Source organism: Dermacentor albipictus, chromosome 4 (genome assembly GCF_038994185.2).
Source record: "Dermacentor albipictus isolate Rhodes 1998 colony chromosome 4, USDA_Dalb.pri_finalv2, whole genome shotgun sequence".
Lineage (NCBI taxonomy): Eukaryota > Metazoa > Arthropoda > Arachnida > Ixodida > Ixodidae > Dermacentor > Dermacentor albipictus.
Window position 1 is genome coordinate 160,252,882 of NC_091824.1, and position 22,607 is coordinate 160,275,488.

Sequence of the window (22,607 nt, forward strand, 5' to 3'; positions counted from 1 at the left end):
CAAAGCGATATACGCACGAAATACTATAAGTAGTTTTGTCCAGCAGTGGCACGAGTTCCTTTATGGCCTGCATGATCAGCTTACGAAAACAAGTCGGGTCCGTAAATGCAATGGAGGCGCACTATCGGTATAAGCTCTAAGCTGCGTGACGTGCAGCTGTTGCTGCATCCCCTCTACTACACATTCGAATGGGCTTATGGATTCGTCGTTTCGTTGGCATTAACAAATTCACGTCTGTTCTTGTCTGGCGTGCACTCGTATCAGCGGCGAGATCAACGGTTCATAGATTGTGCGAAAATATGCGCGCATGACGCTATGGATCTCTGTAATATAGACGACGTGCGGAAAAGCAAACTGCAGTGACAGATTTCTTGTCACGGTCAGTGCGGTGGGGCCGGGGTGGATCTATTTACACATGTGTTGCTACCAGAAAGCAGTGTCTAAGCTAACCTACCCCATATACTTAAATTTTGCCAAATTCTCACTAAATGGAACATGTAGAAAATGAGCAGTCACTTCTCGTTAAAGTAGTGGCCTCGCTTCCAACATAACAGGCAGCCACTGACACCCGCACTTGTCCGGTGGAACTACTTTCATACTTCAGGGTGGTTTCTGCTGTATTTTGCCGGAGGACTCCGAGAAGAGAGCGCTTTCATATTTTTTCTTTCTTTTTCTATTTACCTGCTTCCTACTGCCCTGACTGATTCCAGGGAATAGCAGATGGTTTCTTCGGGAGTGATTCGCATAAGAGACGTCAAAACACGTACGCGTCGCTCGTTTCCACATATGACCTTAAGCGCAGAGTAGAGCACAGTGTTCGCGGTCGTGCATGGCATAATGAGCGCGCCGCGAGGGTTGTAGATGTGCCCGAGAGGAACACGAATGCAGACAAGAGCTGCAATCTGAGACAGCCACAGTCCAGAAATTCATGCACTGGTTCAAGCAACATAACGCTCACCACGGCCTGTATACACGGCTGCTCACGTCGAAAATATAAATGCAGTCCGTGCACTGTTTCCAGACAATGCTTCATGATCAGACTGCTAAACTCCGGGCCTATTACTGTCCATATATCTGTGGCTGGGTTCCCCTTTCGGTTATATCCGCCGGGGTGGCTTAGTGGTTGTAGCATACTGTCACTGAGCATGAGGTCGCAGGTTCCATTACCATCCGGCGACACCACGTTGCCACTTGGGTGCAATGTGAAAACACCCGTTTCCATTAGATTCATTGTTAAAAACTTCATGTAATCAGCAAGAACCGGGAGTCCATCCCTAGGTTGTCATAGACGACCATTGTGCTACTTGGGATGCTAATCTCAATTTCTCAACTTGGTAAAAAACAAAACAAAAACCAGCATTGTCTGCCAGTGCGTGGAGCATGTAAACCGGCGGTTTACATCCGTCATTAATAGACCATGGCCACAACCCTTTCAGAAGCAAGTTTTCTGTTCGTCCTTCAAGAAGGCGAGCACAACGCATATGCGTTCGTAGACACAAACACGCACGCGTGCCCTTTGTATGTTCTCCTCTGACAAACTAAAACCCACACGAGCCATATTCAATTAGAGCACGTATTTGTGTCGTACTTTCGTTACTGCGTGTGTGTTATTAGTGGAATTGAGGCTCACAAACTTGGTTTCATGCCTACAACTACTACAGTGTGCCTACAACTCCAACTCCCACGACACTACTTCGCCCTATCGATTAATCATGCGAACGATGTGTTCACATTCATTTATTTTGCTGTTATAATTCATATATGCGCAGTTATTGATCATACGTCACATTATTTTTGTTTCAACTCACTTTTTGTTGCATTGATTTAGTCTGTTTTCATGCTTAGTTGTCTATGTTAAGTATCGCTACCCTGTTTTATTCATGGTTGTGTCCTCCCCTATGTAAATGCCTTTCTGGCTTTTACGATACTTAAATAAATAAATAAATAAATAAATATGATAGGAAACGGCTTAAAGAAACTAAGTCGAATATTTAAGGCATTGGCATTTTTGTGGGGTACGAGCTACGCGCTTTACTGACAAGAACAGAGCGAGCCCACCATGGCCACAACCGTAGATATGGTGCCGCCGGATATGCTGCAGAGACTGATTTACTTGCCTGCCAGCTCCAGTGCCACGTGGAGTTCCACGAACTTCAAGGTTACACACTTTCTCGATGGCACAAGAATAACACTGACGAGTGCTTGCGATCAATCGCTCAACTAAGCAACGACGAGGCTGAAACACAACACGCACGTACCGAAATAGAGCCAGCCAGCTCGCGTTCGTCGTATCGAGCAAACTGAAGGAGAAAGCTCTTCATGGAAAAGCTGAGTGGCTCACCGCTCGTCACTGTAGTCTCGGCCTGTCACGCTTGTCATCTGCAATGTTTATCCGTTCGCTGCTGTGTGTTGCCTTTTTCGCCGTGCTTAAAGCGTCCTCATCGTAAGGACGGGAGCCGCCTCTCTTTTTGTGATTGTTGCTACCGTTACGCTCTAGGCACGTGGTGCTTTCTGTCTCGCTCGTCATCTATACTTATTCGGCCTATCTGTGACAGCAGGGGTTAGGACGTCGCTTCTTCCCGTCGAATGGTTTCAAAAAGCGGCATGCAGAAGTCTGTGCCACGCCTACAGCGGGTTTCAAGCGCCATCGCCAGGCGGCCAGATTGAAATTGAAATTGATTTATTCAGTATAGATTACAGGTTATAAAAAATTATATACGGAAGGAGGTGCCATAGTCAAATACTCTATCAGGACCTCTGGTTATTTATAAATATGCGTTTTCTAAAGCAACGAGGAGAACTATATCAAAATTATATATAAGGAAACATGGAAGAAAGTAAGTACTGGAGAATGCAAAACAAGATTACGAGTTACAATAAATCTAACGAATGAAATTATACACTTGCAAGGAGCACATGCAGCAGAACTAAATGAACTAATTGAAATTGACAGTAACGGATAAAAAGTTTGCCTAAACATGCGATACAAACAACAACAACAAGGAAAAAGAATTTCAAAATATACATGACCATAAATGCAACAATAAAAACAAAAAAACTTCGATATATACATGACCATTAATAAAAAAGAAAGGTATCAGAACAGCAGACTACTTGAAGTAATAAGGGTGAAAAAAAGAGAAAGAAATACGAAAAGAAAGTTAATCATAAATATTTTTCGTTAGAAGAAAATAATTCAGATGTTTTTTTTTAAAATATGGATGATGAACGCGAAGTTTTCAAGCAAAGTGGTAAGGAATTCTAAAATGGAAAAGCTGAAAAATGAACTGATTGTTGGCCATACTTGGTGCGCACCTGACGTAAAATGAGATTACTGTTTAAAGCAAATCTAGTGACTTTAGCGTTTATCAGGCATGTTTTAGGAATTACACATGCAGAAACTTGATTATTCAGTAACTTAAAAATAAATATACTCAAATTATACAACACAGTGTCTTTGACAGACAGAATGTTATTAGAGTGTAGCAATGGGAGAGCGCTAGGATTATAGGGACTAGAGGTGACTATTCTAATTGCTTGGTTTTGCAGCGTTTGAAGCTAACTGAGGTGAGTATTATATGTATTTCCCCAACATATTAACGAGTAGTTAATGTGTGAGTGTATAAAAGCGTAACATAACGAGACAAGTGTAGAACAGTTAAAGAATTAACGGGCTCTAATCGGTAAACGAATGCCGTAAGCAACTTCCTGTTTAATATTCGAGACATGATAATGTCTCGAATATTAGTATAATAATCCATACACCAAGGGCTCATTTTTTGTCGCCCCCTACGTCACAACATTAAGTTGGACCCCACGTAGACTCTCTGCATGCGTTATGAATGTGGTGTACTACTCGAGTTAGAATTAGCGTGTCGAAAAATTAAAGATAACAATAAATGCCAAGGTATTTAGAAAGAATCGTCTGCCCTAGGGAGCACGTTAAGGAAAAAAAAGGAATACGAGCAGAAGGCATGGTGACAGCACGATACGACTCATTTTCTCCTCAAAAATCTGCAGCCTCTAGTTTTCCGAACTGGTGTCTATACAACATGGGAAGCAGCAAGCAAAAGCGATGAGGCACGGCGGTAAGGCGAAGGCGAGCGACGCCGGGACGAGAGAGAAGCTTGAGTCATGTCCTGGGAAGGCGAGGGAAAGCAACCATAAGTGGTTGTGTACGATTCAGGAACGTAGGAATCTAACCTAGGTGTCCTGTCTCGCTCAAAGGTAGCGTAGATTCGTCTTTCATCCTGCGGACGCCCGATAACGAAGGAATCAAACTTAGGTGCGCTGTCTCGCTCAATGCTATATAGCGTAGCCGCGCCTTTCTTCTTGCGGACGCCGGTGGTAGTAGCGAGGATATATGGCAGGGAATACTGCAGTATGGAAGCAAACAAGGCGCAACGAGCGCCACGAAGAGTAGTAATGCTGCGAAAGAGTATTCGCTGCCATAAAAGCCAGGTGGTCGTAGTAAGTTTCTGCCGGTGGTAAGTGAATGGTTGAGGTAGGCCGGGAGGCAACATCCGAATAACTGGGCGTACGAAATGGTCCAGTGGAGTCGTCAAGTGCGGCGCTTGTCATCGACACCAGTTTCTCCTTGATGATGTCCCGCAGTCTAGAAGCAACGGGTTGAACGGTTGCAAGCGTCGCCAGTACAGAAAGATGTCCCTGAAGTTTCTCCCTAATAAGGACGCACCAGCGCTCGCAACTCAGCGTCAACGTTCAAACGAGTGTCGCAAGAGGCGCGTGGAAGGCGAATGCACTGGAGCGTGTCAAGACGTTGGCATGCTTTGATAATATTACGAACGCTGTTTGAGCTCTGAATGACGAGAGCATTGAAGCCGGTTCAGTTGATTCATTCATTCATTCACAAAACTTTATTAGTGTCCTGAAGCCCGGTCTTTTCAGACCGAGGCGGGCCGCGTCCACGTCGGCACCGCCAGGCCGAGCCTTATGGCGTCATCGTGGACCCTCTGGACAGCCCGTAGCTGATCTTGATATGAAGAGCTTGTTATCAACTTGCGCCAGTAAAGCCATTTTTCTTCGGGGTCGGCGAGAGTCGCTGGACAGCCCGCCAGCATGTGTCTGATGTCAATGATGCCATCGCACACGTTACAATCTTTCCTAATTTCTCTTTCGGGGTGAATTTTATTTATGAAGTACGGAGTGGGATACGTCCCGGTTTGCAGTAAACGTAGCGTCACTGCCTGAGCCCTGTTCAACTTTACGTGTGGCAGTGGAAATTGCCTACGCCCCAAGTAGTAATATTTAGTGATGTCGCTGTAAGTTAGTAAATGATCTTTATGCTCCCCGGAATGGTAGTGGGCGTCGGTTCGGTTCTGACCGGCACGGCAAGCAAGTCCTCGTGCCAGGTCGTTCGTCACCTCGTTGAGGTTGGGCCGAGTCTCGTCCACTTGTCCCATATGCGCAGGAAACCATCGGATTTCAGTTTTGATAGTTTCGACCTTGTCGATAATTTTAGCCGCAGTCCCAGCTACATAGCCTTTGTCAAAGCTCTTAATTGCTGCTTTGGAATCGCTATAGATGAAAGACCATTTACGGTTCCTGATGGCTAGAGCAATCGCGGCTTGCTCCGCCACCGTGGAATCCTTAGTGAAGATGGTGATGGCGTCCCGTACCTCGCCCCGGCTGTCGACCACCACGGCGGTGTAGGCCTCTTTGCCTTTGACCCAGGCAGCGTCTACAAGGGCCGTCTGTTGTCCTAGCTGTTCAATTTCTTTCAACAAAGCTTTCGCTCTCGCTTTTCTCCTGCTAACATTGTGTTCCGGGTGCATATTTCTCGGGAGGGGGGTGGTTCTGATCGCGTCTCTAAGTTTCGCGCTCAATTCTACCTCGGATTCCTTCGGGTTCATGGATCTATTTGGGTCTGTCCCTATCGCTTTGAGTATAAGCCTGCCCGCTCGCGTTTTCGTCAGTCTTTCCTGCTGCGCCATCTGTTGCGCTTCCGCCATCTCCTCTATCGTATTGTGCACGCCTAGGTTCATGAGCTTCACGTTCGAGGTGCTGATGGGTACACCTAGGGTAGCCTTCACTAACTTTCTGATCAGAGTGTTTAGCTTGTTCAGCTCGGCCTGCGACCATTTAAATAGACCTGCCACGTAGGTGAAGTGACATAGAGCGAAGGCGTGCACTAGCCTTAGAGCGCTGTCCTCACCCAGGCCTCTGTGTCTGTTGCTGATTCTCCTTAGTAATCTGATGACTTGGTCCGTCTTGTTTGAAATGTGCTGAATGGTATTCAGGTTGGTACCTCCCGCTGCTATGTGGAAGCCTAAAACTTTAATATTTTCCACCTGCCTGATCGCGGATCCGTCGTGACAGCGTAACATAATCTTGGGTTCCTCCCCGGGGACGTAGCCCCTGGGTCTTCGACCCCTGCGTCGATGTTTTAGGACCAAAAGCTCCGAATTTGCCGCCGAACAGTTGAGTCCCATCTCGCCTAGCGTGCTTTCCACGGCGTATATGCTCTGTTGCAGTCTGGTCTCCGTTTGGCCTACGTTACCGTTGGCGCTCCATATGGTTATATCATCGGCGTATATTGCAAAGTGTATACCTTCTATACTCTCCAGTTTCCTCGCGACTCTGGTCATTGCTAGATTAAATAGCATGGGCGAAAGTACGGCCCCTTGCGGGGTGCCCCTGTTTCCCAGGTTCATCACCTTCGATTTTAGTTCACTTAGCGTGAGGCTCGCTTGCCTACCGCCCAGAAATGCCTTGACTACACTGTATAGCCTCTCGCCCAACCCCAGCTCGGACAGGACCTCGAGGATGGCCTTGTGCTCTATGCGATCAAAAGCTTTTTCGACATCTAGTCCCAGAATCGCTCTCGCGTGCACCGGGCTAACGTGTATGACCTGGTGTTTGATCAGGAGCATGGCGTCCTGAGTCGATAGTCCGGGGCGGAAACCGATCATGTTATACGGTAGTGTCATTTTGCTCGTCGTATCTAGTGAGTCTGTTAAGAATAACGTGTTCCATAGCTTTACCTATACACGATGTAAGCGATATTGGACGTAGGTTATCCAGATGGAGTGGTTTGCCCGGTTTTGGTATGAGGATGGTGTTAGCTATCTTCCATTCCTCCGGATAGTCTCCCTTTCTCCACAACTCGGTAAAATGATCCGTCAGGAAAGTGATCGACTCATCGTCTAGATTCATTAAGAGTTTATTGGTAATACCATCGGGTCCGGCTGCCGATCTACTAGAGAGACCATGGAGGGCGGCCCGTACCTCACCCTCGGTGAAATCGCGGTCCATTTCCTCGCATGGTCCTCCCATGTACTCCACGCGTTCGTCGCTATCGCCCGGTTGTTCGAGCGGGAGATATTTGTCCGCGAGCTCTCTCATGACTACCTCCTGAGTCGTGCACTGGCTGACTTGATGTACCAGTTTTGTAATTGCTGTTCTCTTGTTTGACTTTGTGTCGCTCTCGTTCAATAGATGTTTGAGGATGTTCCAACTGCCTCCATGTTTGATTCTGCCGTCTGCCAAGTGGCAAACTTCGTCCCACTGCTGTTTCACGAGCGTTCTCGAATGCTCCTCGATCTGTCTGTTTAGCAACGCTATCTTTTTCCTGAGCTTTCGGTTCAGTCTATGCGTTTTCCATCTTTGCAGAATGGATTGTTTGGCCTCGATCAGATGCGCGAGCCTACTGTCTATGCTCTCTATGTTTTCTTCGGTCTTAATTTCTTTAGTGGCCTCCCTGAGGTCCTCTTCGAGCTGGTTGATCCAGGTCTGGAAGGACTGTCTGCCCGCTTCTAGCGGTTCCGATTCTAGTCTCTTCGCTCTAACTTTCCTAAAAAGATCCCAGTCCGTGCACCGAAAGGTTCTAGTCTCTTGTTTCGGCATACCTATACCTATGTGTATGATATAGTGGTCGCTGCCTAGATCGGTGCCCGAGTTTTCCCAACTAGCTTGTTTCGAGTTGTTGACAAAAGTTAGGTCGGGCGTAGAGTCCCTGCACGTGGACGTGCCACAGCGGGTGGGGAAAGACGGATCGGTGATCAGGCACAGTCCCAGGTCCGTGGCAAGGTTCCATAACCCCTCACCTTTCTTTGTATTCCAAGCGTATCCCCACGCTTGGTAGGGGGCATTAAAGTCCCCTCCGATGATGAGCGGGGAGTTCTTTGCGACTGCGAGTGCCTTGTTGAAAAGTGCCCTAAAGCTTTGTTTCTTGTAGGTGGGACTGCTATAAATGTTCAGGCAGAAGATACTCTGCGCCCTGCCCTTGTGCCTTTTGAGTACGACTTCTACTAGGATATACTCGATTTTACTCAATCCGAGATGGATATCGTGTTTGATAAAAGGTAGCTTTTTGTCAACGAGGGTGGCCAATCCCCTTCCGGAATCTTTTTCTCTAGATACCGATTTGTACCTGGTTAGCTTTACTTCGTCCGCTAAAGTTTCCTGCAGCATAATTACTTTTGGCTTGACCCCCATCGATCTAATTAATTGGCGCAGCGATGCCTTTTTGTTGTGGAATCCGCGACAATTCCACTGCCACACACTAAAACTGTGGGCGCTATCCATGATTATTGAATGGGTTAATTTTGCTGTTACCCGCGATCGATCTCTTTGGAGCGCCCCCTGACGTTCCGGAGAGCGATTTTACGCTTTCTGATTCTGACGGCAAGAATTCGTCGTCGTCGCATTTCGTTTCGAGTTTCTTGAATCGCTGTTCGGCCGTTAACCTCCATTTCCATAGTTTATCCACTTTAAAGTGAGTCCTTTCCGTCGTTTCTCTAATTTCTTTGATTACCTCTTTCAGCTCGCTGAGGACTGAGAAAACCGAGTCAGTTTCGGGGCTTACTGCTCTTTTTTTCGGGGCGGGAGAGTTATCTCCCTCGCTTGGTTCGTTGCTTTGACCTACTGGTCTGGCTACTGCTACGCTGGCAGAGCTCGGCTGTGCCTTCTTTTTCAGTTCTGCTACCTGTTTGGTCAGCTCTTCATTAGCTTTACGCAAAGAGTTTACCTCCCTAATCAACTGTTCTATTCTGGCATCATTACGCTCAGTCACCGCTGGCGTAGTGGCGCCACCAACGATTCTCACCGTACCTTTGACTTTATCCGCCCAGGCGGTCCCAACTGTCGGCTTGGCACCGGGTGTTCCATCTTCGAAGAGCGCCTGGGCTCCTCCAGACTTGGAGCGGCTTCTCCCCCTCGCGGCCGATCGCGACCGGGCGCGTTCCCTTTGCACCTGCGATCCTCCCGACTTGGAGCGGCTTCTCTCCCTCGTGGCCGATCGTGACTGGGCGCGTTCCCTTCGGCGAGCTCGTACCACATAGGGTGTTTGAAACCTCTGCTTGCACACCTTGTCTCCGGTGGGATGGTCTCCTCCACAGAACTTGCACTTGGGCGTGCAAACGTGGTCCGATCGTGGGTTGGGGGCTCCACACCCTCTACACTGAACAGAGTCCGGCGTGGGGCACACGTCCGAGCGGTGTCCTACCCTACCACAAGTGAAGCACACATCAAATTGTTTCCTGTAGAGATAACATCTCAACAAGGTCGGCCCGTAGCGCACAAAGTTTGGCACTTTCAGTCCATCGAAGAGAACGATGACTGAGCCTGACGTCTTGATGCGCTTGGCGGCCAAAGCGAGCGGGTTGCGCTCATGCACGATATTTCTTGTGATAGTAGACTGGGAGTCGCTGATGTCGACTTGTCTAGTCACCCCTTTGCACGTGGCGTGCGGGGCCGTCTCGTACGCATTGACCTCGTACTCCGTGTCCACGATTTTGAAGGACTTCATTCTCACGTACCTTGCCGCATGGTCTGGTTCAGGCGTGCTCACCACCACGATATTTTGCGTGAAGTTGGGGCACACCATGTCTTCACTTGCTTGCTCTGCCGTTAGGCCTGAAGCCTCCATCACTGCAGTTCCAATAGCGGTGGTACTTACTTTGCTCAAATTTAGTCCTCCTCGTGGCCTGATTATAATTTTCCGATGCTCCTCGGGCAGTTGGGGCATCCTTGAGGCCTTTACTATACGGTACTTGATCGAACCGGTGTTGGTGGCGGGTCCCTTGCTGCCGCCGGACGCTTGTGAGGTACTTGGCGTCGCGTTCGCCGCGTTGCTGCTCTTCTTTCCGGCACGGGATCGTCGTCCGGTAGCCACTTGCCAACCGAAATCTTCCTCGTTGTTGTCCTCTTCGTCTTCCATACGGGAGTCTGCCATGTCCCTCTGGCACGTAGGCCCGCAAGGCCTAATGGGCCCTGCTCCTCGCTAGGGTTAGCTCCGCACGTAGTGGGATGAACAGAGAAAGTCCAATAAAATTGTCAAAAATTGGTTCCCACCTCGAAACTTCGTATCAGTCGAGTCTGGGCAACTTCACGAATCTGATGATGTGCTTGAAATCGTCGTACCTCGAAAAATTGGCCAGCGGAACATCGAAAAAGACGGAGCCGATGTGAGAGACGTGTCTGCTCCGTGCTCTTCTTCTGCTTCTTCTCAGCGGTTCAGTTGATGCCCTTCAGCATATGGCCAATACGGTCAGCTTCCGCCATATTACTCTGTGCGCGGCGGCAGAGAGCGGGGCGTCCTCCTCCTCCTCCTCCTCCTCCTCCTCCTCCTCCTCCTCCTCCTCCTCCTCCTCCTCCTCCTCCTCCTCATCATCATCATCATCACCATCATCATCATCATCATCATCATCGTCATCAGCCTGGTTACGCCCACTGCAGAGCAAAGGCCTCTCCCATATTTCTCCAACAACCCCGGTCATGTACTAATTGTGGCCATGCCGTTCCTGCAAACTTCTTAATCTCATCCGCCCACCTAACTTTCTGCCGCCCCCTGCTACGCTTCCCTTCCCTTGGAATCCAGTCCGTAACCCTTAATGACCATCGGTTATCTTCCCTCCTCATTACATGTCCTGCCCATGCCCATTTCTTTTTCTTGATTTCAACTAAGATGTCATTAACTCGCGTTTGTTCCCTCACCCAATCTGCTCTTTTCTTATCCCTTAACGTTACACCTATCATTCTTCTTTCCATAGCTCGTTGCATCGTCCTCAATTTGAGTAGAACCCTTCTCGTAAGCCTCCAGGTTTCTGCCCCGTAGGTGAGTACTGGTAGGACACAGCTATTATACACTTTCCTCTTGAGGGATAATGGCAACCTGCTGTTCATGATCTGAGAATGCCTGCCAAATGCACCCCAGCCCATTCTTATTCTTCTGATTATTTCCGTCTCATGATCCGGTTCCGCAGTCACTACCTGCCCTAAGTAGATGTATTCCCTTACGACTTCCAGTGCCTCGCTGCCTATTGTAAATTGCTGTTCTCTTCCGAGACTGGTAAACATTACTTTAGTTTTCTGCAGATTAATTTTTAGACCCACTCTTCTGCTTTGCCTCTCGAGGTCAGTGAGCATGTATTGCAGTTGGTCCCCTGAGTTACTAAGCAAGGCAATATCATCAGCGAATCGCAAGTTACTAAGGTATTCTCCATTAACTTTTATCCCCATTTCTTCCCAATCCAGGTCTCTGAATACCTCCTGTAAACATGCTGTGAATAGCATTGGAGAGATCGTATCTCCCTGCCTGACGCCTTTCTTTATTGGGATTTTGTTGCTTTCTTTATGGAGGACTACGGTGGCTGTGGAGCCGCTATAGATATCTTTCAGTATTTTTACATACGGCTCGTCTACACCCTGATTCCGTAATGCCTCCATGTCTGCTGAGGTTTCCACAGAATCAAATGCTTTTTCGTAATAAATGAAAGCTGTATATAAGGGTTGGTTATATTCCGCACATTTCTCTATAACCTGATTGATAGTGTGAATATGGTCTATTGTTGAGTAGCCTTTACGGAATCCTGCCTGGTCCTTTGGTTGACAGAAGTCTAAGGTGTTCCTGAGTCTATTTGCGATTACCTTAGTAAATACTTTGTAGGCAACAAACAGCAAGCTGATCGGTCTATAATTTTTCAAGTCTTTGGCGTCCCCTTTCTTATGGATCAGGATTATGTTAGCGTTTTTCCAAGATTCCGGTACGCTCGACGTTATGAGGCATTGCGTATACAGGGTGGCCAGTTTCTCTAGAACAATCTGCCCACCATCCTTCAACAAATCTGCTGTTACCTGATCCTCCCCAGCTGCCTTCCCCCTTTGTATATCTCCCAAGGCTTTCTTTACTTCTTCCGGCGTTACCTGTGGGCGTTACCTTCCGGCGTTACCGTTACATGTAAAATGTATAGGACTCGTCCAATTTTAGTATGCGCGTTGCCAGCTTCTGTTTCGCGAGTTGGATGCGTTCAGAGGACACGCGGACGATCTGGCGAAATTGCTGGGTGATTCTTGACTAGTCCGAAAGGTCACTTTCGTGGTTAAAGAACCACGTATCGGCAATTTCGGTGAGGCAATAAGCGGCGTACCGTAGCTTGTACGTGTCGTCGAAATGGTTGACGTCGCTTGCCCTGTTGTAGTGCTCGAGCCAATCATCCACGTCGTCTCCGCGTAGTCCGGCAAATACAGGAGAGTCTACTGTCGCCAATCTCGCCGACGTTGTGCCAGTATGTGTCGTCACTGTTTCACTTGTCTCGTCATTCACGCATGGTATGCCTGCAGGAGGCCACTCTGATGCTATTAAGGCCACGTTAATTTCAAATCTCAATTCGACCCAGCCAAATTTTTTCCTCACGATTTTAATGAAGCATTAAAATTTGTTGTGACGTTTCTTCGCGATCCTTGGGTCAGAGCTCTGTAACCGCTCGCGGAATTAAAACAGATGGCTCTCGCATCATTTGCCGTCACCCGTACGGTGTGTCATTTTCGGAACGAAAAGTTATAGAACAATAAGTGAACGACATGCTCACACGCACTACATCTGCAGGCTTGGAGTGACGCCTGACGCCGGCAAAAGATGCCGAGAGCGAGTGGGGCTATACTAATCCAAGTACAACCAAATTAGGAAGGCCCACTAAGCTTCTACAAAAACACTCCCTCACCACAACAGGAATTGGCCTCCCTGGTGCAGTATTCAGCCACTATACCTCCCAAATGATTCCTTCAATAAACTCATGGCCCTCAGTCCCCAGCAGCTGCGGAGCCCCTGACCAAAGCGGCGGTGGTAAGGCCTGTAACGCAGCAGAGGGTGCTAAGAATCTCTGGGTCCGAATTGACTGCCAATGGAAACTGACACTGTCTACTTTTAATTGTCAAACTCTGTCGTGTGAGGCTAGCTTAGCAGGACTCCTTGAGGAACTATCAGAAATTCTTTGGGATATCATGGGCCTTAGTGAGATTCGAAGAACCGGTAAGGCTTATACATTGCTGAATAACGGCCATGTCCTCTGCTATAGAGGTCTGCCAGATAAGAAGCAATACAGGGTAGGATTCCTAATCCATAAGGATATAGCGGGGAACATTGACGAATTCTACAGCATTAACGAGAGGGTAGCTGAAGTCGCAATCAAATTTAATAAGAAGGATAGATTAAATGTTGTACAAGCCTACGCTCGAACATCCAGTCACAATGATGAGGAAGTAGATCAGTGTTACGAAGATGTTGAATTAGCGATGAGAAAAGTGCGAACTCAGTATACTGCAGTAATGGGCAACTTCAATGCAAAAGTGGGGAAAAATCAGGCTGGTGAACAAGTCATTGGCAACTATACGGCGTCGATTCTAGGAATGCTAGAGAGATGCTCGTAGAATTCGCAGAAAGGAATATACTTCGAATAATGAACACCTTTCTCAGGAAGCGTAGCAACAGAAAGTGGACCTGGAAGAGCCCTAATGGTGAAACAACAAATGAAATTGACTTCATACTTTCTTCTTATCCCAGTATAGTGCAGGATGTAGAAGTGATAGGTAAGTTAAAGTGCAGTGATCATAGGTTAGTGAGGGCTAGGATTCCCCTCAATTTGAAGAGAGAAAGAATAAAATTGGTCAAAAAGAAACAGATGAACTTAGAGGCAGTAAGGGTAAAAGCAGACAAATTCAGGCTAGTACTTGCAAACAAATATGCAGCCTTAGAACAACGAGATGTAGATGACATAGAGGTAATGAATGAAACGGTAACTAGGCTAGCTTCAGAAGCAGCACTTGAAGTAGGAGACAATGCACGAAGGCAACCAGTAGGTAGGCTCTCCCAAGCAACGAAGGACCTAATAAAGAAACGACAAAGAATGAAACAGTCCAACTCGAGAGATCAGATAGAATTCGCGGAATTGTCAAAACTTGTAAACAAGGAGAAAATAAAGGATATTCGAAATTATAACATAAGAAAGACCGAGGAAGCAGCAATAAAAAGACGCAGCATGAAATCAGAAGAAAACTTGGCATAGGACAAGCCAAGATGTATACACTGAAAGATAAGGAGGGCAATATCATCAGCAATTTCGAAGATGTCGTAAAAGCAGCGGAAGAATTCTATACTGACCTGCACAATAGCCAGAGCAGCCAGAACACCTCCTTTGAAAGTAGTAAGGTGGCAGGTGAAGATGGATTAACAGTTGATTTGATCAAAGATGGAGGTGACGTTATGCTTGAAATGTTTGAGACCCTGTGTACGATTTGTCTTACGACTTCAAGGGTACCAGAGAACTGGAAGAATGCCAACATGATACTAATCCACAAAAAGGGGGACGTTAAAGAATTGAAAATTTATAGGCCCATTAGCTTTTACTCCAGTAATAGGTAAAATATTTACCAAAATAATCCCTCATAGAAAAAGGGCAACACTGGACTTTAGCCAACCAAGGAAACAGGCTGGCTTCAGGAAGGGATACTCTACAATGGATGTAATATAAAAGGCGAAGGAAAACATAAAATTATGCGCTACTAATTTTATTTTTGCGGTTACCGCCTTATTTTAGTAACAGGGAAAGTCTTAAGTACGAATTATTTGCAGCCTCGCGGAGGAACAGTGGTTGGCAGTTATGAGGGCATGGGTGGGGCTTCACTGCATACTTAAGTTGTATCCGACGATAATAGGTTTTTTTTAATTAGCTCTGGAGGATTTATAGAGAACTATACATTTGCGGAAGAATCACAGTTCTTTTGGATCCCTCGTTTTCTGCTCTACCAAGTTAAGTACAAGAACTGACTCATATTGTTATTTGGGAAGTTGCGTAACGATGCGTGGCCACCAGTCACGTACAACCGCGTATAGAGCGCAGGACGCTGTGGTTCTAGACGTACTGCGCCCACTACGGAAGGTTGGAAAAACACCCGCATAAATACATCAATGAAGTGGCTTCGTCAGGCGGCTCGACCGGTAACTGTAGAAGCGTCATTCAAAATACACGGAATTGTTCTCCACTTCCGGTGGCATTTTCTCTATTTCCTTTTCAAATAGAAAGATGTTGAGCCATAAATATTTTAATAAACAACAGTTAAATTTGTTAATTTTGCTTTTCCTTGCTATCAGGCTGTTGCCTTTGCTCTCTCCCTTAGTAGATCCCTTAATTTCTCAACTTCTTGCGACTCTTGTTTCCATTGGCAATTTTGCACGAAAAGTGCTGTACAAATAAGGAAAGACCAGACGAGGTAACCTACCACAGTCATATTGCTTATGGGTTTAAGGGTTATTGCAGGGGTTTATAATGGACGCCTCGCATTATTTTATTTTCCACCTTATCTAACCCATATCGTGGGTATATCGTTCCGAGGATCTGCCAGCGTCTCGGCGAGCCGTCACTCCAGGAAATTATGAAGCGATAGAAAAAGACGCAACTGGCGTTTCCTCCGGTCGCGACTCGTTCCACGGGCATACGGACCAGCTGACAACAAACCGAATCCATTTCCTGGTACTTGGATCAATCTAAATAAAGAAAACTGATTTAAAGAAGCAACACCCATGCGCGTGACCATTGAAAAGATGGTGACAACTGAACTTATCTCGAGTTAATTGCGCGGGCACCGAATCGATTAGAAAAACTGGCCTTTACACCTCAGGAGATACAAATAACTACCATTCAAAAGGAGACAAAAAGGCAGCAAAATGTTCAGACGACAGATATTCGGCGCTCAACATTTTGCTGCCTTTTGTTGCCTCAAAATGTTGAGCGCCGAATATCTGTCGTCTCAACATTGATTTGGCGGCACTTTAGGAATGGTTGTGAAGAGTGGTGGAATGAGCTGGCAGGGGGCCCGGCTCCTGCCCCCCCGTCTCCCGGACCACCCTTGAGTAGGTGCCTGCATGCCTGATAGCCTTTTCTAGTTTAACATGGTGTCTTTTGGACTGCGCAATACGCCAGATATGTTTTAACGTATGATGGATACAGTGTACCGCAGCTTAAAATGGAAGGCATGGCTGTGGTACTTGGACGACATTGTCATTTTTTCATCGACTTTCTCTAAGCACCTACACCGTCTTAACGAAGTTCTTACGTGTCTAGTAACGGCCGGTTTCCAACTGAATACTAAAAAGTGTCGATTTGGCCGGAAGCCGAAGCATTAAAATATTGGGCCACGTCATCAGTAAGCATGACATTCAGCCTGCTCTCGATGAGATCGCTTCAGTGTTGAGATTTCCGCCACCAACCACACTTAAAGGCGTCCGCAGCTTCCTAGGACCAGCTTCCTATTTCCACTGTCATGTCCGTGACTTGGCCACCATCACCGCTCCTCTGCACAAACTTCTGACTTTGAGCGTGTCTTTTGTGTGATGGGATGACTGTGAAGCCGCCCTCCAGACCTCCAAGCAACGTTTCACGTTAGGGCCAGTGCGACGTCATTTCGATGCAGCCGGCTCTACTATTCTACACAATGATGCAAGTGGACATAAAATTGGCTCTGTCCAGCTGCAGGGGAATCAGAAGTCTGAGGAGCAAGTTGTGGCTTATGCAAGTCGTACTGTTTCTTTTTCTGCCGAGCGCAACTATACCATCACAAAACAGGAATGCCTCGGCATCGCATGGTCAATGTAAAATTTCGACCCTATCTTTATGACCGCCATTTCGCAATTGTGACCGACCACCATGCTCTCCGTTTGTTGTTGTCCATGAAAAAGTTCGGCCGCCTCGGCCATTGGGTACTGTGCTTTCAGGAACATGACTTCACTCTCACGTATAGGTAGGGCCAACAACATCAAGGTGCCGCTGTTTATCGAGCCGCCTGCTGTCTACCAACGCCCATGAGTCACCTTCGGTCCTCACGCCAGCATCTAGCCAAACGTCCAAGCACACGCCCAGAAGCTGGGTACCCAGTCGGTGGCCTCAGTTGACTTTATACCGTCTACTGACTTCGCCTCGCTCCAACGCACTGATCCATACCGCGGCACGCTAATCGACCGACTCACTGAACTAGAACAACCCTGCAACAGTCACTTAAAACGACAACTTTCACGTTTTCAACTTAAAGGTAAGGCATTATTTCGATTAATTTAACATCCTTCTGGCAACCGATGGGTCCAAGTCATACCTCGCTCACTTCGACTCCAAGTTTTAGAAGCATTTCACGACGACGTGATGGCTAGCCACTTGGGCTTTCACAAGACCTACGAACGCATCAACATGGGCTTGTTGCTGGCCTGGACTTCCCACATTTGTCACCAAATACATTAGCTGCTGCGCGTCATGCCAACACAGAAAATGCTCGGCATCTCTTCGAGCGCACCCTCTGCTGCCCCTGCCGTGCCCGTATACCCCCTTCAAACTTGTGGGCATAGACTTATACGGACCTTTCCCACTCAGGCCCGCTGGTCACCGCTGGATCGTTACTTCAGTGGCCCATCTAACGCGCTGTGCTGATACAGCAGCTCTTCGCTCTGGTACCGCTTCCGAAGTCGCCGAGTTTTTCGTGCACAGTATCATTTTGAGCCACGGCGCATCTCGTGCTCTCGTGACTGACCGTGGCAAGAAGTTCCTTTCGCATGTGCTTCGTGAAGTCCTTCAGGCCTTCGGCATCGCCCATAAGACCACATCAGCGCACCATCCACAAATAAACGGTCTTACAGAGCGTTTCCACCGAGCTTTTTCCGACATGATGTCTATAGATGTTCGACCCGATCGCACAATCTGGGAGACCATTCTACCTTTCGTGACGTTTGCTTGTAATACGGCCGTTCAACGCAAAGCTAATTACAGGCCTTTCTTCCTCGTGTACGGCCGCGCCCTATCTTTCGTCTTGGACGCCACATTCATTTCAGCAATTGCTGCTCCATCCGTGTCCCTTTCGGAAGCACTTGCTGCTGGCATCACCCGCTGCTGTGAAATTGCCTGTGCCAACACGGCTACCATTCAGGACACAAGGAAAGTTCGCTATGATGCGACGTGTCGTGTTGCTGTGTTCTGCCCAGGCGACAAAGTTCTTTTGTGGATACCGGGGCTCTGTGAAAAGTTTTTCATAGATATCTCAACTCATACACAGTTTCGCAAAGAACTTCAGCCGTTAACTATCGCGTCACTCCTGTCAATTCAGCTACTGACCGCCGCTGCCGCACTACAGAGATCGTTCACGTCTCACGTCTGGAACCATACATTCGGCGTACCTACCCTTTATAGCTTGCGGTCTTGCTGACTGCTTTCGTGAAGGGCGGGGGGGGGGGGGGGTCAGTTAATGTGAGCGCTATATATATGGCTAACGTATATATCTTTGTGCATATCGTCGTTGCCATTTGTACATACGACTCATCATCATCTTTTGGCTCGTGTCCTTCGGCTCAGTCTTGTGCGGCTGCTCTGAAATAAAAGTACCGCCTCAGTCGACGTGTCACAAGATGCATTTTTTACTTATAAGTTGCCTGTAGAATAATAGACATGGTTAGTTTTCACGTGTTGTCTTGAACACCTACAGGTGATCAGGGATCGGCTTTTACTGGTTTAGTATGGTATTTAAAAAATAGTCTGAGGAGACTTCTTGTGCGACATCCAGTAGCTTTTCCAATGAACGTTGAATGCTATAAAGGTGTAGAAGAACGTCAATCAAGAAACTTAAACGAAGCAACATACATAAAAAGGTGGCTATGAATTTAAGCAGAACTAAAAAATTACGTTGGCATTATAAACACTAATATTTATCAGTGCGCGTTGCTGAAATGTCAGTTGCATTGACGTATTACCTAGGCTGGTTGTCTGGAGAAGAACAACGGGAGGCCTCTACGGTAGTCAAAGCTAAAGTTGTAAATGGTCTAAATAGACATAAAAAGAAGAACAGAATACACGAGGGGTTGTAAACTGGCAATATAATTGAATAAGACTGGCCTGGCTTGGTATACGTATAGAAAGCTGGCGACGTTTCGATGATTGTACTCATCCTTATTCAATTTTTCAATTGAAATTTATAATAAATATAAGAAATGGTACATAGTTGTGAACATACAAAATTTGCGCATATAGTTGTGCATACACATATTGTTCTTGGTCTGTTACTTTCGAGCAGTATTTGCAGACGCCTTACGTGGTTTTGCTTATAACGGTGACCATGAGCGGTGGGGTTAACAGGGATGAGTAAGAAACTGCGCGCGCAATGTCTTCCAAGACGATACACTCGTCAAGAAATGACAAAATTCTACCTCACCAAACCGTCTTTATCTTTTTCTCTGCCACTTTCCTTCCTCTTCTTTCACGTTCCTAAGTCGGGTAACGAACAGAGAACTCATTTGACTTGTGTCCTTGCCATTACCTCTCTTTCGTTCTCTCTCTGTGAAGACAGACTCTTTCCATGCGACTCCTTATCTGAAATGTTGCGAGTGTTTCGTTTTAGAGACCGTGGTGAAGTGGCGCAAGTCTCAAATAAAAGCAAAAATAAAATATAATAAAGAAGGCCTGATCTCGTGCCGCTAAGTATAACGAGAGTTAAATGAGATGAAGTAGGTTGAATAACTAGATAAAAATAATTGAAACATGTATAGTGAAGAAAATAAGGAAAGTGTACGATTTGGCAAGACTACCAGCACGGGAGCGGGCAAAATCATCAACAACATATATTTGATATATTTGACCTAAAAAAAAAGGAAGGCTAAAAAAAAAGAGAAAAGGTTTTTTTAATGCGAATGGGAGTAAGAGAAAAGTCTAAAGCAGAGAAACATAGCTATAGCTAAAGAGAATAATTGGGATAATGTAGAAAACTTCCCGATTCAATGGACCTTCGCCTTCTACCCCTCTCCCCTCCCTGAAAAGAGACAGGAAGAGTAAACAAAAATAAGTGGTCGAAGTTGAGTCGTGAGAAGACGATATCTGTTAGCGCATACTGCTGTTTACGTTCTCTTGACTCGCACGACTAAGGGCCTACTTCAGAAGAAGGAGGCGTGGGGTTTCGACTAAAAGTTGTATGGAACACAGTGATATTTTCTGTTGGATTACCGTGCACTCTCTTGCACTTACTTTTTAAATACAAGTACGCAATGTACGTTGACCCAAATTAGTTCTTTGTAAGCGAATCTATTTTTCGAGCTCAATGATTTTCTTGTAGTGGAGATAGCAGCAGGCTAGTATTATTGAGAGAGGGCTCTTTACTCATAATTTCGTTCCTTTATTTTCTGCTTACTTTATCAACCCGACTTTCAGTTAGATTCATGAAGTATGTTACTGACAAGATAAGGTACCTATACATGACAAGATTTTACGAAACCTTTTAGTAAGCAATACGACGATATTCAATAGGTGCATACTTGTGCAGCGTATATCATTCCTAATGTTTAAATGAACTGCAACGAAAACAAGCTCCTTGCAAGCAGCCTGATCAACACTGGGCTGGCAATTTAAATACACAACACATACAAGACATTCCTTTGTGTTGAGCGTCGACCATGTATATTGCAATGCCATCATCGTCATCGCTGTCCTACAAGAAAGCCACATTTACGAGGAAATTTTTACGTTGTTGAACTTAGTTGCACGAACGCGCTTGTTATGGGCGCTCAGTCATTCCTATTAGAAGGAGGCTAAGCCTACATTGTCATGTCTAATCTCCGCTGACTCTAAAAATTCGCGTGAAAGAAAGATATTTCGGCACGGGCCAGTAAGTTATCGAAATCCGGCTCTCTGTGACAGTACTCGACATTTATTTATTTATTTATATTCGTCATACCTAAAAGGTCCCAGAAACGGAACATCGGATGCGGGCAGTGGCAATGCATCGGCAACGTAAATAAAATAAAATTTCGTCATTAGTTGAGTTTGGCTCAACAGTCTGACAACGGTGATACAGGTTATACCATTTGCCCGAAAGTGCATTGATTTCACAGAAAGAGAACATGCGTTCACCTTACTCTCAAAATTGACAAAACAGCTTTAACTGGCCGCATTAAAGGTAGCATCAAAGCATATCAAATCCTAAATTTCGTGATCGAGATGAAACCTGAAAGTTACTGTCAAGCAAGATGGACTATATTGCTACTTATGAGCACCATCAACGATTGCGGCCGTCTTGTTTGACGTGTCTCCCCCCCCCCCCCGCTCCCCCTTTTTTTTGTCGTGTATTTAGCGCACTGCCCTGCTTATACTCTCGGAATGAACAAAATAGCCCCAAATCAAGGTTTCTTTGCTAGGAAGAAGTCGGTGCAAAGAAACGTTAGCCGAAGTCACAGTCTGGTGTGTCTAGATGCATGCGCCCACGACCTGCCCTTCCCACCCTTCTGCTTTGCCTCTCCAGGTCAGTGAGCATGCATTGCAATTGGTCTCCTTGGTAACTCAAGGAACCAACTGCAATGCATGCTTATACTGACCTGGAGAGGCAAAGCCGATGGGTGGGTCTAAAAATTAATCTGCAGAAAACTAAAGTAATGTTTAACAGTCACGGAAGAGGACAGCAGTTTACGATATGTAGCGAGGCACTCGAAGTGGTAAGGGAATACATCTACTTAGGACAAGTAGTGACTGCGGATCCGTATCATGAGACTAAAATAATCAGAAGAATAAGAATGGGCTGAGGTGCGTTTGGCAGGCATTCTCAGATCATGAACAGCAGGTTGCCATTATCCCTCAAGAGAAAAATATATAACAGCTGTGTCTTACCAGTACTCACGTACGGGGCAGAAACCTGGAGGGTTACGAAAAGGGTTCTAATTAAATTGAGGACGACGCAACGATCTGTAGAAAGAAGAATGATAGGTGCAACGTTAAGGCATAAGAAAATAGCAGATTGGGTGAGGGAATAAACGTGAGTTAATGACATCTTAGTTGAAATCAAGAAAAAGAAATGGGCATGGGCAGGACATGTAATGAGTAGGGGAGATAACCGATGGTCATTAAGGGTTACGAACTGGATTCCAAGGGAAGGGAGGCGTAGCAGGGGATGGCAGAAAGTTAGGGGGGCGTATGAGATTAAGAAGTTTGCAGGGACAACATGGCCACAATTAGTACATGACCGGGGTAGAGGCCTCTGCCCTACAGTGGGCGTAACCAGGCTGATGATGATGGTGATGCCCACAACTTCCCGCGTCTCAGAACCGCAGAGTAACACCATCTCTGCTTTCAAGTCCCTGAAGACCACGTCATTATCTCGGAGGACACGAACATCGGGACTCTTTCCATCGTGCAGTGGTGTGAAAATACCTTAGCGAATATGTTGGTCCTGAAACTTTCTTTAGTTTAATTAAATTATTTGGTGATGCAGCGTTCTTGCATGATGGCACAACACATGATATCCCTGCAAGAAGGCGGAAGGCACTTGTACATATAATGCATTGCTAAGCATTCCTTCCA